Source organism: Pinus tabuliformis, chromosome 3_2 (assembly GCF_031772625.1).
Source record: "Pinus tabuliformis cultivar Carrire ecotype Pingquan chromosome 3_2, CPIR1, whole genome shotgun sequence".
Lineage (NCBI taxonomy): Eukaryota > Viridiplantae > Streptophyta > Pinopsida > Pinales > Pinaceae > Pinus > Pinus tabuliformis.
Genome location: NC_142302.1, coordinates 757,690,384 through 757,704,015, shown reverse-complemented (window position 1 = coordinate 757,704,015; position 13,632 = coordinate 757,690,384).

Here is a 13,632-nt window from a genome sequence, read left to right as displayed (position 1 = left end):
TAATAAGAAATATCTAAATCCCAACAATAGCATGTTGAGTTATTCCAACTTTTCACCATCCAAACCATGCACTTACTTGAGGTCAAAAGTTATAAAGTGAGTATAAAATTACTATAAACAAATCAACAATGATACAACAAGAATACTTTACAAATTAACTACAAGATAGTAAAAAATTGAAAGAAAAAAACCATGTCGAATATTTTTAAAACTCTGCATTGTTTATATTTTTGACAAAATCTTCAAAAAAAATCATAAAGCACCTTTTTAGATTTTATGTGTCTTTTTAATAATGCATAAAAAAGTTGGCTAGTGTTATAATAACTTCAAGTTGTATGAAAAGATGATCTATCAAATATACTTGTCGTAACAACCCAACTTCAAGTTGTATGAAAAGATGATCTATCAAATCATACTTGTTGTAACAGCCCTGGTGAAAATTACATGTAAAAATGCATAAGACCACGGTTGATGGGACACATATTCCAAGCTGAATGTTGGACAGGACATCCTCACATGGGTGTTCATTTGGTTATTTATCACTAAGGAAATTGACAAAGGCAATAGCTAAGACTTCGGAAATTCATGAGGCATTTATTGACATTTTATTTGTGAAAATAATGGAAAATTGGAGAAAAGGAAGGTGAAAAATCACAGGCTGCACGTGAGGAGGAAATTAAAGGAAAATAATGGAAAATGAAGAAAATAAAGGCCTCGTTGATAAAAAGGCTTCTGAGGATCAGTGGGCATGCTAGATCAATTCAATTTTGGCTAGCTATCTTATATTCTCTCTCTCTCTCTCTCTCTCTCTCTCACTCTCTCTCTCACTCATACTCTTGGAGACTTAGAGTTTCTTGGAGCATTTTGGCATTGGAGCAAGAAAGGAAGAAGGAAAGAGCAAGCAAGATAAAGTAGGGAAATGTAAGATCAAGTAGCTACAATAGGATTCATTGTAGGTATCAATTTTCTTGTGTATTTTCCTTGCTAGATTTGGCATGCATGGTATTGCATGTGGTTCTTTTCTATCATAGCATCGGTTTTTCCTAGTGTGATAGTGTTCTTCAGCCTAACCTTGTCATTTCCTGATAGCCTTGATGAGATGGGTTCTCGTACTTCGGTTGATGTGGGATGGCCGGATGGATTCGAGGATGAGTGGGTTGGATCTTTGAAAAGGAAAACACATGGCCTAGTCATCCCTGAACCAAATGGTGGATCATGGTAAAGCCACTGGCCTAGTAACGCCTGAGCCAAACTATGGGTTGCGATAAAGTCATGATTGTGTGCCTTGGTGGGCCTAGGAATATTTGTTGGTGAATGGCAGGATATACAATAAAGCCAAGAGGTGGATTTCTCTTTGTTGGACCTAGTAGTCCCGGGATGGGATGTACGATAAAGCCTGGAGAGTGTGTATTGATGTAGGGCCTAGTGATTCTTGGATCGGACTATGGATTACGGTAAAGCCTAAGAGACTAGGTGGCACTCAAATTCCTCACAGTGTAGGTGGAAAAATTTGTTGGCATCCATGCTTGTTTGGTTCTTTTTTGTGTGTTCTAAGAGTCCCACATTCATGCTTGGAATATGGCATGGGGGTGATTAGTTGAATAGAGACTTGGCTCAGCTAATCTATGGTTGGGTAGAATGTGGTAGTCCCATATCCATTTGGTTTATTGCATTCATTCCCTTGGTTTACATGTGTAAAAGTATTGATTTATATGTGGATTTTATGGTTGATATAATCATGGTATTTATGTTATTACTATGCTGGTAATATGAATTTTTTATGACAACAACTATGTATGGCTCTCAGCATGTTTTTACTTGTAAATGAATGGATAATTTATCTATGACCTAATAGAGGATAATGCAAGAAATGACATAAGGGAACAATGGTTCTTAGCGATTCTCAGATAATTACGAGATCCTTGTGTTTAATTATGTTGGTTACACCTGTAGATTACATGTTTGTGATATGTTTGACGAAATGTTTGTCATGGTTAGGCTTGGTTAGGTTAAGCCCTTGATCAAGTTTTGTGTTAGAGGCTTTTCCTTGGTGTCATTTATTGTCTTGGAAAGTCTCATCAAGTTCTAGGCATTGGTTTGGAGACTAGCCCTAAAAAAGTGACTTTTGCAGTCTCTAGCACAAAACTGGCTGAAAAGTACTGCAATCTCTCCCCTATAGTCATTGTGGGAGTGATTATAGGGTTCCAGTCACATGCATGCCTTTTCATGGGAGCGGCTCGGGGGTTTAATTCATTGAAATGCTAGGTTTTGGTGGATTAGCTCATAGGGGTCTTGAAGCACCTGAGGGAGGTCTGTAAGGTCTTGTTTTTTCAACTCCATTTCCTTAAGGTTACCCAGGAGGTTGAGTCTTATCATAGTGACCCTCAACTCATATTTACCTAGGGAAAGCCGGTGAAAGTGGGTAAATGTGGGTGGAGGTGTTACAGAGTGGTACCAGAGCATTGTTCACCCCTTGGACTAGATGGGCTATTTGTTGGTCATGCATGCATGTACATGTGTGTCTCTTACACTTGCATTCCATGTGCTTGTTGCATTGCATAATGTTGCTCATGGTTATAGTAAGGTTGTCATGAGGAACTTGATGTTGATTTTGTGGAATGCATCGTCATGAGTATATGACTTGTTACATATCGTTATATGCCGCTTACATGTTGTTATATGTCGCTTGGTTACATTCTTGTATGGTAGGTTGCATTTTTGTATGTTTGATTACATGTACCAGTCTTATAGGTTGGTTACAAGAATTGATCGCTTATGCTCGACTACATGTGTTCATGAATATGTGTAGTTGATTAGGAATTGCTTATGCATGGTGATGGTTGCATGTGGAAATGTGTACAATGGAGTAATGGTTGTTGTCATGCCTGAGGTCATGGTTTGTGTAATTGATATGGTCATGCATTGATGACTGGACTCTAGCTAGAATGATGTGTATATGCTTTGGTACTCATGTGTTATATGTCTATAGGCAATTGTTATGCATGTATGGTCTTGGTTGTAGGTATGCATGAATAGTAGGTCAAACATGTCTTGTGAAGTAATTGTATGAAATTTAGGTCACCATGATGCTATTGGTTTTTATGATGCTAATGTATTGGCTGAGATAGAGCAAGAGATGCAGACTATTAAAGTGAGGGTGTAGCATTAGACTTTGGGGTAAGAGCAGATCACCATATAGGTATTGTATGCTTGGCATGCAGGTATGTAATTTAACGATTGTTATATACATTAGGTTTATATATGATCTAGTTGGATATTGGTGGCCACCGCCTATTCCACCTAGCCCCCAATCAGCTTCATTCGTTTCCTTGTTCATTTCAAAATTCACTATTTTTAGCAGTTTTTCGGGTCCTCAACTTCTGAAGTAGTTTTGACCCACTAAACGATGTTTCTTTTTTTGGGTCCGCGGCAGGCCCATTACCATAATCTTATGCCTACGATGAAACCTGTAGTACTCGGAAAGACCTTTCCAACAAGGTATCGTACGCACCAAAGGGAGATAATATGACCAAGTTACGACCCTGGGAAATTAACTGCCCCACTAACCCCAAGTGGCTCACAAACTCTTGGTGTTACATCTCATGGGGTTAGGGTTTTGGTTGTTTAGGGTTTTCTCATGTTTTCCAATAATAAATAGCCCCTTGAGCCTCATTGTAACACAGTTCAAAGGCATGTATCTGCCACATCTCTTCTTAGAGATAAGCTACCATCACCCGACCTATCATATTTCCATTTTGTTTGTAAGCATAGTTCAATATTTTTTAATAATGAATGAAGTGTTTTTCTGATACATCTCTATGTTTATGATTAGATCTGTAAGTTGTTACATTCATGTTTACATTCGGATCAATGGTATCAAAGTGGTTTCTCTTTCTATATTCTTCTTTACATGTCCCCAAAGAGGTCGGGGTATAAGGAGTTAGGGCTTGATCTGGTTGAACCATTACAAGATTAGCCTCATAAAACACGATGACCTCCCATGGCAAAGAAAAAGAATGATGAGGGGGTAGGAGATCCTTTCAAAATGTTTATCGAGGAAGCCCTCGAGCAACAGAGCGACGCGATGATGGATAACTTTGCCCAGATCCTTCGACGGTTACCCACAGGTGATGCATCTTCATTTAACGGCCACTCTGGAGGCGCCACTCCTTTTAAGGTACAATTTAACTTTGATATTTCCATATTCGAGGCCTGATAGATGCAAACATCATAGATAAATGGTTAAATATTTTGGAAGGATATTTTTTAGTTCATGACTTTTCCAATCAAGAAAATATTACTTTTGCACTTCTCAAAGATACCCCACATGTCAAGGACTGGTGGGAAACCTACTATGAACAAAAGGACAAGAGTGAACCCTTGTTTTTTTCAGCCACACCCACACTAAGATGCCATCAAGGAATAATATTACTCTGTCAGGAGCTATGAAGACAAATAAATAAATTGGACCATACCATGACAGTGCAGGGAGCAAGATGTGCTAGAGTTCACAAATATTTTCCATACCCTTCATACGAAGCTGGGTATCAAGGATACTGAGCGGAATTTGGTGCTCAAGTACTGTGGTTGTCTACACAAGTACATCCAGGATGAGATGGAGTTACTGGACATTTCTGTTAGAAAATTATATATTACAGAGCAATGGAACACATAAAATATATTGCATAAGTATAAACACATAAAAAAAGAGAGACAAATATATGTGGTTCACCCAATTTGGTCTAAATCCATGGAGAAACATCCAGTCCTTCCTTTTATATTATCCAACAAACTAAAAGACCCCCCCTGGACCCCCTTTTTAGTGCAAATATTACAGGCGGCGTTTCTCCACATTACAAACTAGGGTCCAATGCAGTGACACCTCTGAATAAAGAAGATAATCAGGCTCCACACTCAACAATTTCCCACTTGGAGGCTCATTATAACAACTCCACCACTGTTTCATTTTCTGGACAATGACTCCACTTTGGACCTGGTTGTTTCTCATCTTCATCATCATACTTGAAGACCAATTGAAACCGAGAAAAATCCCAGTTTCTCCCTAGTTACAACTTTTGTTAACATATCTGCAAGATTCTGGCTAGTGTGTATCTTTTCTAGCTTCAACTGTCCATCTTCCAACATTGACCATATGAAATGATACTTGAGATATATATGTTTTGTCTTGGAATGGAATGCAAAGTTCTTTGCAAGATGTATGGCACTTTCACTGTCACTGTATAACTTTCCAAACTCCTGTTTCTTACCCAATTCATCTAGAAACCTTTGTAACAAAATCATTTCTTTACTAGCCTCTGTAATAGCAACATACTCTGCTTCCGTTGTTCAGAGTGCAACAACACTTTGCAATTTTGAAACCCAACTGACAGTTGTTCCACCTACAATAAACACATTCCATGTTGTGCTCCTCCTTCTATCTCTATCACCCACCATATCTGCATCAACATATCCCTGTAGAGCAATGTTTGAACCACCAAAGCATAATGCTTGATTTGTGGTACCTCTCACATACCTGAGAATCCACTTCACCACCATCCAATGTTCTTTTCCTGGATTGTTCATGTATCTACTTACAACTCCCACTACATTGCAATATCAGGCCTTGTGCAGACCATTGCATGCATTAAGCTTCCAATTGCTGATGCATATGTAACTTTAGACACATAAACCATTTCTTCCTGAGTCTTGGGACACACCTCCTTACTTAGTTTGAAATGGCTAGCCAAAGATGTATTAACTGGTTTTTCATTCTGCATATTAAATCTTTTCAACACCTTTTCTATGTACTCACTCTGAGACAATGTTAATTTTTTATTCTTCCTATCTCTAGTTATTCTCATACAAAGGATTTGTTTTGCAGTACCCAAATCCTTCATTGCAAATGATTTTGTTAGTTTTCTTTTGATCACATTTATTTCTTGCATGTTAGAACCTACAGTAAGCATGTCATCTACATACAATAACAATATAATATAACTGCCATCATTTTTCCTTTTGAAATAAACACAATGATCAGAGTGACATCTAGTATAACTTTGTTTAGACATAAACCTGTCAAATTTTAGATACCACTACCTTAGAGCCTGTTTTAAGCCATACAAGCTCTTCTTCAACCTGCACACTAGTTCCTCCTTCCCTTTTACCTCGTATCCTTGTGGTTGTTGCATATATATCTCTTCCTCCAAATCCCCACGGAGAAAAGCTTGTATTTACATCTAACTGCTCAAGATGCAAATCTTCAGCCGCTACTAGACTTAAAATAGTTCTGATTGAAGTCATTTTAACAACAGTAGAAAATATATCATCAAATTCTATGCCTTTTTTCTATGCAAACCCCTTCACCACAAGTCTAGCTTTATACATTTTTCTACCTCCATCTTCTTCCTTCAACCTGTAAACCCATTTATTCTGCAATGTTGTTTTACCTACAGGAAACCTGACTAAGTCCCATGTATGGTTATGCGCTAAGGAGTCCATTTCTTCTTTCATGGCTTGCTCCCACTTCTTCTTGGTTTCTACCTGCACTGCTTCTTCATAACATTTTGGTTCACCAGAATCAGTCAGCAATACATAATATAATGAAGGAGAGTATCGTTCATGGGGTCTACTTATCCTGGTAGATATTCTAACACCACTTTTAGGTGTTTGAGGTGCATGTTGTTGTTTTTTTCTGGCTGTTGATCATTATGATTTTCAGGCACCTTCAATTTTTCTATGATCTCATCAAGCACTGTGTATTCTCTGTTTTCTTTTTCCTGTTTCTTTTCATGCATATGATATTTATACAAAACCTTTTCATTGAATATGATGTCTCTGCTCCTAATGATTTTTGTTTTTCATAATCATAAAAGTGATAACCAAAATCATTAACACTGTATCCAATAAAGGTACATTTCTTTGATTTTTCCTCAAGCTTTGTTTTATTTTCTTTATTAATGTGGACAAAGGCTTCACAACCAAAAGTCTTTAAAAATGAGTAGTTTACCTTTTTACCTGTCCATGCCTCCTCTGGAATACCACCATCTAAGGAACTTGAAGGCCCTCTGTTTATTAGATAAACAACAATATCTACAACATCTGCCCAAAATTGTAAAGGCAATCTTGCATGCAATCTCATGCACCTTGCACGCTCCATGATTGTCATGTTCATCCTTTCTGACACACCATTTTCTTGTGGTGTTCCTGGAACTGTCTTCTCTCTATGAATTCCATTCTCTGAATAATACCTATCAAACTCTTTGTTGCAATATTTACCTCCATTATCTAATCTAAGACACTTCAACCTTTTTCCTGCCTCATTTTCAACCAAAGATTTCCATTTCTTGAAAGTATCAAATACATCAGATTTATTTCGAATACAATAAATCTAGGTTTTTCTAGTTGCATCATCAATAAAAGTAACATAATAATGAGAACCATCGAGAGATGATACCTGAGAAGGTCCCCATACATATGTATGCACAAGCTCTAATTTTTTGCTCTTCTTTTCTTTCCAAACTCTGAGGAATCTGACTCTCTTCTATTTTCCATAAACATAGTTCTCACAGAATTTTAAATCAACATGCTTCAAACCTGGCAACAAATTTCTTGAGTGAAGAATTTGCATCCCCTTCTCACTCATGTGCCCAAGCCTATGATGCCACAATGTCGTATCTTCTCCTGTAGAGGTTAAAGCATTAATAGAATTAGAAATACCATTGCATAAATACAATGTACCAACCTTTTCTCCTTTTGCTATTACCAAGGCTCCTTTAGTGACCTTCTAGTTTTATCTATAAAAGTAGTCACACAACCTTCACCTCCCAACTGCCCTGTTGAAATAAGATTTTTCTTCATATTTGGAACATGCCTTACCTCCTTCAATAGCCATTGATTTCCATTCTTCTATTTTATGAAAACCCATTCCAATGATTTTTAGGGTTTATCATCACCCAATCGAACTTGTCCAAAATCTCCTTGAACATAATCATGATAATGTTTCCTATCAGTTGTGGCATAGAATGAGGCACCTGAATCTACCACCCAGGCATCAATAATATTTTCTAATGAAAGAATCAAAGCATCTTGCAACATATCACCTATCACATTCGCTTCATGATTGTTTTCTTGTTGCGCATCTCCTTCTTTTCCCTTCCGAGACTTGCAGTCTTTCTTCAAGTGTCCTTTCTTCCCACATTTCTAGCACATTATCCTTGATCTGGACTTGGATTTGCTTTTCCTTAACTTACTACGATATCCTAGGCTCTTTCCTCTTTCCATTTTTGTTCCCCTAATCTCTATAGTCAAAGCATTACCTGATGTCTCATCAGAGCTTTTCCGCTGCATTTCATCACTAAGGATTGCACCGACAACATCATCAAAATTTAAAGTACTAGGTCCAAAGACTGAGTTACTAATGTCCATAACTAAACCATTCCAACTTTCTGGCAATGAGCATAGAAATAACGGAGCCCTAACTTCATCATCAAAAGTTACCCCTACAGAACTTAACTGACTGGTAAATGTATTAAATTCATTTAAATGATCAACAATAGATCCACCTTCTGACATCTTCATATTAAATAAATGCTTCATAAGAAATACCTTATTTGAGGCCGAGGGTTTTTCATATAGTTTGGCCAATGCCTTCATTAAACCCCTGTTGTCGTTTCCTTTGAAATATTAAATGCTAGTGATTCTGCTACGTACAACCGTATTGTTACAAGTGCCTTTTTGTCGAGAATACCCCATTATGTGTCTGTCATACTCATCGACTTCTTTGTCTTTTTTCTCAATGGTAGGTACAAATCTTTATGATACATATAATCTTCCATCTGCATCTTCCATAGCTAATAGTTTTGTCTCTTAAATTTTTCGACCTTAAACCTACCATATTCCACCATTTCTCCCACTTGAACCAAGAAACCTTCTCTCCTGTGAGTTTATTAGCCAAATAGACCTTCGGCTCTGATACCTGTTGTTAGAAAACTATATATTACAGAGCAATGGAACACATAAAATATATTGTAAAAATATAAACACATAAAACAAGAAAGACACAGATATACTTGGTTCACCCAATTTGGGCTACATCCACGGAGGAACAGCCAGTCCTTCCTTTTATATTATCCATGAAACTGAAGAGATAAAACCTACAGGAGATCCATTGTAATTCCCTCTTCGCTCTCACACAATCTCCTCTATCTTTCTCACTTAGAATACAAATCTACATAGACGCAATACAATTCCCTCATATATAGCAAGGAGTTGCCTTTTAGGGCAAAAAACCCTAAATTAAACATAACTTATATTGTCATATCATCGCCTAATGAATGACCCAAATTGACTATGAAATTACCCTTGCAGCACAAATATTACGTGTGGCATTTCTGCCACATTACGAACTGGGGTCCAATGCGATGATAGCTCTGAATAAAGAAGATAATGAGGCTCCACACCCAACAATTTTGTCGCTCTATACGACATATCAATACGCTATCAAGATTGAGCAGAAGTTTAAACAGAAGAAGTAGGACTTTGGATTTGCAAATCCATATCAAGGAAAAGGCACCCCCAAACCACAGAACAAAGAACCAAGCCAAGGCGGGGCTACCCAGGACAGCCCGCCAAAGCCGCAAGAAAAGAACAAAACCACAAAAACTAAGAAGGACATAAGAAAATGGTGTGAGTTCCATAAGAGCTCCACTCACCATACAAGAGAGTGTCAGGCCAAGCAGTCACAGGTGGCCGAGCTGAAGGCTTTTGAACCAGACGCAGGTTCCGACTCTAAATCAGAACACGATAAGGGAACTAACAAAGTGAAGAATATCATTGATGCGAAGCCCAGTGCCACTATGGCCACCACCAAGATCCAGAAGATTGAGCCTGAATATCCAGAGGAGGGGGAACACCGCTTCCACTCATAGATGTGGGTGAAGGGTTCTCCGTTGTAGTTCATTTTCGACAGTGGGAGCCAAAAGAGCCTCATTTCAGCAAATGTCATGAAGTGGCTGGGCCTAAAGACTACATCACATCCACAGCCATACACCATCGGGTGGCATCACCAAGGATGAGATCTTCGTGTCAACAAATAGGGCCACCTTCCCTGCAACATCACGCCCTTCACAGATGAGGTAATGTGTGACATTGCTCCTCTTGAATTTTGTGATGTATTGTTAGGAAAACCATACTTGTGGAAGCGACATGTTGTATATGAGTCTATGCCTCGCTATGTGATTATTAATTTGGCTAATAAGTTGTACAGGACACCATAGGTAGCCTGATCTACCGCCATCTCTTTGATCACTACAAAGAAATGTAGTAAGATCATTTCCCAGACCAGGAAATTTGTTTTCCTTATGATTCACCCCAAGGAAAGAAGAAGGTTGTGGCCACGACTTCCAGGCAAGGCTCCTCTGCACAACAACAATAGATGGATAAGGTCATGGAGGAGTACATGGATATTTTCGCCTCACCCACAGGGGTACCTCTGCACTGTCAAGTCAAGCACTCCATCGATCTAACCATGGGCACGTCACTTCCCAATGGACCAATCTATCGATGCTCTGTTATGGAGAACAATGAGATCGAGAGGCAGATTCATGAACTATTGCAGAAAGGGCACATCAGGCCAAGCTTATCACCTTGTGGGAGCCCGATTGTGTTGGTACAGAAGAAGGATGGGACCTGGAGGCTCTGTACTGACTATCAAGTGTTGAACAAGATCACTGTCCGGAATAGGTACCAACAATATTGACTTGAAGTTAGGTTATCACCGGGTTCCTATTGAACCCTCCGACGTGTGCAATATTGCCTTCAAATCCAAGGAGGGCATTTTCAAATGGTTGGTCATGTCATTCGGATTGATGAATGACCATGCAACCTTAATGAGACTGATGGACGACATCTTGTGACCCTTCACTAATGCATTCATGGTGGTGTATTTAGATTCCATCTTGATCTTTAGCCAGAGTCAGGAATATCACCTCCACCGTATTCGATAGGTCCTTTAAACACTATGACAACACAAGTAGTGTACTAACTTGGACAAATGCACCTTTCGCCTGACTCAGGTTTAATATCTGGGATATATCATTGATGAGCAGGGTGTACATGTGGACCCATCCAAGATACAAGTCATTCGGGATTGGCCAGACCCAACCAATCTAATAGAGCTCTGCATATTTCTAGGTCTTGCTAATTTATACCATAGGTTTGTGTTGGGGTTCTCTCATATCACTTGGAATTTAAGTCAAGTCACCAAGGGCAGAGCAAAAGAAAATTTTCTTTGGTTGGAAACCCAACAAAAATTGTTCTCTGAGTTGAAGAATCGCCTTTGTTCTACACCAATGCTCACATTACTAGACCTACAACATCAATTTGAGATTGAGACAGATGCCTCCGACTATGCCATTGGTGCAGTTCTTGCTCAGCATGGGCATCTAGTGGATTACCACAGTGAGACACTTCCAAACATAGTCTGAAAGTACCCCACTTACGACAAATAAATGTATTCCATTGTGCAGGCCTATCGTTAATGGAAGCATTACATTCTGGAGAAGTAAACAATCATCCACACAGACCACCGACCTCTACAATTCATACAGACACAAGGGAAGTTGCAAAACGATTGCCATCAGAAATGTTCCACCTATCTACAACAGTTCCATTTGAACATTAAGCATAAGAAGGGAAACACGAATAACGACGTTGATTTCCTCAGCTAACCACTAGTCATGGCGTTGATCACTATGCTCGACTCCTGTGGGCATGAGACATCAGGGTGGCCGCATCTTTACAGGAGCGATCCAGAATTTGACATCATATACCAAACACTCCTGGAAGGGAAGCAAGTTTCAAATTTTCACCTTGAGGATCCACTGTTATGCCACATGGGACACATCTGTGTTCCTTCAAGTAAGCATGCCAAGATGATTTGGGAGGCACACTACAGTCGGGTCGCTGGACATTTCGAGAGTAGAGAAAATAGTGGCAGTATTTCAGAATATTTTTATTGGCTGAAACTTCGTCAAGATGTTGGGAAGTACAATAGATCTTGCACCACTTGCGCCATTGCCAAACCAACCATCAAGAAGCAAGGCCTGTATACTCCTCTACCTACTCCTAGCAGGCCTTGGGAATTTGTCTCCATGGATTACATGTCGGGCCTTCCTTCTACTAAGCATGACAATGATTGCATTTTCATGGTCGTTGACAGATTCTCGAAGATGGTCATCATGGTGGCCTGGAAGAAGAGTATCATAGAAAATGACACTTCTAAGCTCTTCTTTGAGAGAGTGTGGGTACACTTTAGGATCCCACAGTCCATTGTCTCAGATCGAGACAACAAATTCCTGAGTGCATTTTGGTCAAGTCTTTGGTCAATGCTAGATACAAAACTTACTAATTCCACGACTTTCCATCCCCAAACTAATGGCCAAACAGAGGTTGTCAACAGGATTATCGTACACATTCTGCACATGTACAACTCAAAGCATCAATGCACGTGGGATGAAATTATCCCCGATGTCCAACACAGCTACAACAGAGCTCTCCACAGCTCAACAGGCCACAGACCCTTTTAGGTAGGGCTAGGATTTCATCCATTATGCCCCATTGATGTGGCCATACCATTTCCAACCACTCAGGTAGATTCGACTCACGTTGAGTCTAAAGCCGAAAGGGCTAACAGCTGCATTGAGCACATTCAACACATCTGCCAATAGGTCCATGATATATTGGACAGAGCCAACGCTAAGTACAAGCAACGCCATGAACAACATCGAGTGTTGCACAAGTTCCAGGTGGGTGACAAAGTTTGGCTACATTTGCAGAAGTAGCACCTTGTTGGACCCCTCCACAAGCTTCGCCCGCTCCAATATGGGTCATACACCATCACCAAGGTCGTCAATGACAATTCCTTCGAGCTCAACATCCCATCATTCCTTGGTCTGTACCCAGTGTTCAATGTAGATCGCCTTCGGCCATACTTTCCACCATTGTTGGACACATCTGACATTGAAAAGCAACTCACACCAATAGAGCTCAACCCAGACTGCATGGAACATGCCACAACTCATCAGATCATGGACATACAGATCAAGAAATCTTGCCAATAGAGGATACAATTATATTGAGTTGTCAAAGCAGGCCAACTCCTTCACCAGGGAAAGTGGTTCACTAAGGACCAGGTTCAACAAAAATTTCCTCACCTCATGGAGGCTCTGGACGCAATGGGGACCATTGCTTCCTAAGGGGGAGGAATGATCTAGGTGATATTGGTGGCCACCCACCTATTCCACCTAGACCCCCCATTTAGTTTTATTTTTTTCTTTGTTCATTTCAGCATTTACTATTTTTAGCATTTTTTCAGGTCTTGAACTTCTGGAGCAGTTTTGACCCCCTAAATGGCATCTTTTTTGGGGTCCGTGGTAGGCCCATAGCCATAGGTAGGAGCTTATGTCAAAACCTGTAGTACTCAGTGAGACCTTTCCAACAAGGTATCGTATGCGCCAAACAGAGATAATATGACCAAGTTACGACCCCTGGAAGTTGGCTGCCTAACTAACCTCAACGGGGCCCACAAACTCTTGGTGTTACATCTCCTGGGGTTAGGGTTTTAGATGTTTATGT